The sequence below is a fragment of the Muntiacus reevesi genome, chromosome 1 (genome assembly GCF_963930625.1).
Source record: "Muntiacus reevesi chromosome 1, mMunRee1.1, whole genome shotgun sequence".
Taxonomy (NCBI): domain Eukaryota; kingdom Metazoa; phylum Chordata; class Mammalia; order Artiodactyla; family Cervidae; genus Muntiacus; species Muntiacus reevesi.
The window spans coordinates 194,853,827-194,859,552 of NC_089249.1; the positions used below are offsets into that span (position 1 = coordinate 194,853,827).

General features: G+C 42.7%; 1 non-coding gene across 1 annotated transcript; it reads left to right on the forward strand.

The window, feature by feature from the left end:
* The first annotated feature begins 833 nt into the window (after positions 1-833).
* On the forward strand, positions 834-940 carry LOC136156689 (U6 spliceosomal RNA). Its single transcript, XR_010661177.1, has one exon. It is a non-coding gene; the product is annotated as a U6 spliceosomal RNA (small nuclear RNA).
* The last annotated feature ends 4,786 nt before the right edge of the window (positions 941-5,726 follow it).

Genomic DNA, 5,726 nt, shown 5'->3' on the forward strand with positions numbered 1-5,726 from the left:
CTTAAGAAGAGAAAATATTTTTCCATAAACATCACTTTGAGATAACAATCACCAGAACTCTCTGATAACGTCAAGGGATAAGAAAGGCATCCCGTTTATCTTAAGGGTGGTCGTGAAAGGCTTATCCATCTGCGTCATGTGTGCATTCAAGGCTTACTAGTGTTCTGTTTAACTTTGGATAGTAAATTCCAGAGGGGTGGCGGGACAGAGAGCTATGTCCTTAAACAGACCCTTGATGATCAATCAAGGCAGTTCCCAGAGTCAGCTCTTTCAAGCCGCTCCCCGCATATAATACCTACTGAAGTTTTTCATGTGTTCACAGCACATTAGCAAAGTTACTAGGAAAATTGGACTACCATGATGCAAGGTGTTATAGAGTGCACAAAATTGTGACCAGAGAGCCAAGATCAAGGAGTGGTTTGCTTTGCAAAACAATTCTACCCAAAAACAGCAGGGGGAGAGAAGAAATTTAAAGTGTTCAATGAGACTTTCCTGGCAGTCCAGTGGCTTGCAGGGGGCATGGGTTTGATCCTTGGTCAGAGAACTAAGATCCTTCATGCTGTGTGTCATGGCTAAAAAAAAAAAAAAAAGTTTAAGAGATTAAACACATGTTGACTCAAAACTGCCATTTAATATGCTTTGTATCATAGGAGTAAAAAGCTAACCCATCTATGGAACATTAAGATGACAGCAAACACAATAAAAAACCTCCCACATTCAATATACTAGTATTTTCTGGTTGTACCAAAAAAAAAAAAAAAAAAAAAAAAAACAACCCAAAAACCTCAACCAGCCAGGAAATAATTTCAACTCTTAAATAAAAAGTATTTATAGTGCTAGCTTCGGCAGCACATATACTAAAATTGGAACGATACAGAGAAGATTAGCATGGCCCCTGAGCAAGGATGACATGCAAATTCGTGAAGCATTCCGTATTTAAAAAAAAAAAAAAGTATTTATAGTGGCAACATGGATGGACCTAGAGACTGTCAAACTGAGTAATGTCAAAGAAAGACAAATATCATATGATATCACTTATATGTGGAATCTTAAAAAATGGTACAAATAAACTTACAAAACAGAAATAGAGTCACAGATATAGAAAACAACCTTATGCTTACAGGGGGTGCTGGGGAGGGAGGGATAAATTGGGGTTGACAAAGACACATACTATATATCAAATAGATAATAAAGACCTATTGTATAGCACAGTATACAGTATAGCACAGGGAACTCCACTCAGTACTCTGGTTTAGGAAAAGAATCTAAAGAAAAGAGTGGATATATGTATACCTAATTCACTTTGCTATGCACCTGAAACTAACATAACAGTGTAAATCAACTATGCTCAAATTAAAAAAAAAAAAAAAAAGGGAGTTTGCACCTTAAAAATGGATGAAATAGGATTTCTATCGTCTTAAAAATACTACTAGAGCTACTAAAAAACTTTGCATTTACAAAATAATTGATAAAAATAATCCTTTGTATTGTACAAGAAGGTAGACAGGAACCACTGATAGGCTCGGGTGTGTGATATTACTCACACATAACTTCTTTCTTTCCTGCTCCGTCAGAGGCTGGGCTCTCCTTGTTTCCAGCCTCTCCGTTTGATGCAGGTAAATCTTTAGTCTCCTGGGTGGCCATTTCCACCTGTTTTCCCTCTGCTCCCTTTCCCCCTTTTGTTTGCACTCTTCTATCTGAAGATTCACCCTTTCCTGTTGCCTTCTTTGGCTTTATTTCCTCTTTGGCAGGAGCAGGCTTAGTTGACAGACTCCTAGGTCTCCACTTGGGCTCCTCCTTCCCTGCCCCCCGACGAGGAGCTGACCTTCCTCTGGGGCACATTTGCAGCCCGGTGGGCACATGCTGGGAGCGGGGAGATGACTCTGGAAGCTGGTCTGCTTGGCCATGGCTGCTCCTCCCCCTGCTGGAGAAGTTGGGACCCCTCATGGGCCCTTTTCTTGTTTGTTTTTTTTGTTGTTGTTGTTTGATTCTCTTTTCTTTTTGCTTTTCTGATTAAGTGACTTTTACTACCCTTGTCACCCAGATCACCAGTCTGTTTTCTTGCCTTCTCTGACCTCCTGCTGGTTTCCACTAGTGTAGTTTTGGTTTTAGTAAATGAATTCAAACATTTTTTCTTTTTTATAGATTCTAGCCCTTTGCTGAAGGAGGCTTGCACCTCGCCTAGGCTTTTGGTGATTCTCTCATTGAATTCATCCAGTTTTCTACTGAGTCTGATGAACGTCTTTACAAGTGTTACTCTGAATTCTTTATCTGATAAGTTTCTTATCTCCTCTTGGTTTAGTTGTTTCTCTGAGAAAGATTCTGTAGTTCCTTCATTTTGCCTAACTCTGTTTCTAAGTATATCAGTTAGTTGCCCAGCCTTGAAAGAGTGGCTTTATATAGGAGGTGTCCTATAGGATCCAGTGGTGCCATCTCCCTTGGTCAACAAAGCCGGTGTCCCAGGGGTATCCCCTGCATGTTCCCTCCTGTGATGGGTAGACAGCAGTAGTTGCAGATGTGCTGGTGGGTGAGGTTGGTCCCCAGGTAGACCTGTCTGTGACTGCTGCAGATGGCCTTAGTATGTTGAGCTGGTCCCTGGCCCAAATGTCTAAAGGCCCTGGCTGAAACTGCTGTGGGGAGGGGGTGCTGGTGCATAGACTTGGCCTCTTGAGTTCTTAGGAGAAAGCAGGGGCAGGGCAGGTGGTGTGTGTTAGGCTGATGGAGACTGGTAGAAATGGTGCTCACCAGCACCAAGCTGGAGAAGGCAATGGCACCCCACTCCAGTACTCTTGCCTGGAAAATCCCATGGACGGAGGAACCTGGTAGGCTGCAGTCCGTGGGGTTGCAAAGAGTCGGACACAACTGAGCAACTTCACTTTCAGTTTTCACTTTTATGCACTGGAGAAGGAAATGGCAACCCACTTCAATGTTCTTGCCTGGAGAATCCCAGGGATGGCGGAGCCTGGTGGGCTACCATCTATAGGGTCGCATAGAGTCGGACACGACTAAAGCAACTTAGCAGCAGCAGGCCAGCTATGTGGAAAGAAAGTAAAAACAAATGACGTCTGGCAGCACTTCTGTCCCTAATGTTCCACTGGACCCCTGCCCTTCTGCTGCACACCCTGAAATTAGCTGATGACTCTCCTTTTTGTATGGCCCAGGTGCTTTTCAAGCTGCTGCCTTTGTGATGGACTTTGGAGTGAGTGAGTTTCTGCATGAGTCCTTTAAGAGTGGCGTCTCTTCTCTTTCCTATAGCTCCTGGGCTCCCCCAGATGTGAGCCCTGCTGGTTTTCAAAGTCAGCTGTTATGGGCGCTCAGCTTCCCAGTGCAGGCTCCCCAGGTTGGGGAGCCTGATATGGGGCCAGGACCCCTGCTCATCAGGGGGTACCTTTGCGGTTGTGATAGCTCTTCTGTTTGTGGCTTACCTCACAGGAGTGTGGGGACAGTTGGTTCTCACTAGACCAGGACTCTGCGCCTCCTACCTTTCTCAATGTGGCCTTTTCCTTATACCCTTAGGTGTAGAAAATCTGTAGAAAATCATTCTAGTCTTCAGTTCTCAGAGGCGGCGGTTCTATATGTGGTTATAGTTTTGGTGTGTCCCTGGGAGGAGGTGAGCACAGGATCTGCCTATTCCAGCAACTTGATTTGAAATTTGTGCAAGGCACTATCCTCAGCACTTGGCTGAACCTGAGTTCACCCTAAACGAGGGCTAGAAGATGACTCTGGATCTGGCTCTGCTGCCCCTTGAGCAGTCACTTGCCCCATCACTTAGATTCAGCATCTTTACTCTGTTAGAACCTCTCTAGATGTCAAACCCAGAAAAACCAGATAAAGGTGATCCTATCGCCTTTCAATCAGAAGAAAATATTTATAACCTTGGATTTGGCAAAGTATTCTTAGATATGACACCAAAAGCAAATAGAGGGAGGAAAAAGATATTTTGGATTTCACCATATTAATAAATTTTGTGCATCAAAGGGCACCATCAAGAAAGGGAACACACCATTAGAATTCTTATGCACTATTGGTGGGAATATAAAGTTATTCTTCTGGTATGGAAAACAATATGACAGTTCCTCAGACGTTACAGAGGTGATACGTGATTCACAGATTCCTCTACTGGGTGTATGCTCAAAAGAATCTAAAATATGGACAGTTACTTGTACACTTGTTCATAGGGCCATTATTCACAATAGCAAAAATATGGAAGCAACCCAAGAGTCCATCAAGGATGATTGGATCAATAAGATGGAGCATACATGTAATAGAATATTATTCAGATTTAATAAGAAAGGGGGCTTCCCCGGTGGCTCAGTGATAAAGAATCTGCCTGCATTGCAGGAGACACAGGAGATGCGCTTCAATTCCCAAGTTGGGAAGAGCCCCTGGAGGAGGAAATGGCAACCCACTCCAATATTCTTGCCTGGGAAATCCCATGGACAGAGGAGCCTGGCGGACCACAGTCCATGGCGGTCGGGGGGCGGGGGGGGGGGGTGTGTGTGTGTGTGGCGGGCAAAGAATCCCACACAACTGAGCAAGTGAGTACATACTCAATGATAAAGGAAGTTCTGACACATGTTAAAACATAGATAGACTGTGGGGACATCATGTGAAGTAAAATAAGCCTATCCAAGTAGGACAACTACTGCATGATCCCACTTATGTGAGGTTCCCATAGCAGTGGAATTTATAGAGACAGAAAATAAAACAGTGGTTTCAGGGGCTGAAGGAAGGTATGAATGGGGAGTTGTTTAATGAGTACAGAGTTTCAGTTTCACATGATGAAAACAGCTCTGGTTTTCCATAGTCAATGTACTTCACACTGCTGATCTGTACACTTAAAATAGTTAAGATGTAAATTTTTATAGTATGTGTATGTGATCACAATCAAAAGTAAAAACTCTTAAAGTGAGAGAGTGAAAACAGCCCACAGAAGGCAAAAAAATGGAAAATTACATATCTGGTCAAGACTTGGATGAAGTATAAAGAACTCCTACAAGTTAATAATAAAAAGCCAAATAGTTCAATTTAAAGGTGGAAAAACACTGGAATAGAAAATTTTCCAAGGAAGTATACTAGAATTTCTGGACATGATTACACATCAAGGAAATGCAAGTCAAAACTACGATGAGGGTGGGGCTGGTGGGCAAAATTGGTGAAGGAGGTCAAAAAGTACAAATTCCCATTTATAAAATAAGTCACAGGAATGTAATGTGCAGTACAGCAGTATAGTCAATAATACTGTATTGCATATTTGAAAGTGGACCGAGGAGCCTGGCAGGCTATAGTCCATGGGGTTGCAAAAGAATAAGACATAAAAAAAAAAAAAAAAAAGAATAAGACATGACTTAGTGACTAAACAACATTTACTGGCTTTCCTTGGTGGCTCAGTGGTAAAGAAGTTGCCCACCAATGTGGGAGATGCAGGAGATCTGGGTTCAATCCCTGGTCCGGAAAGATCCCCTGGAGGAGGAAATGCAACCCACTCCAGTATTTTTGCCTGAAAAATCCCATGGACAAAGGACCCTGGTGGGTTACAGTCCAAAAGGTTGCTAAGAGCTGGACACAACTGAGCAAATGAGCATGAGAGTAGAGCTTAAAAGTGCTCATTTCAAGAAAAAAAATTTTTTTTGGTAGATACGTGTGATGAGAGAGGTTAACTGGACTTATTGTGGTGCTCATATTGCAGTATGTACAAATATAGAATTATCATGTTGTACAGTTGA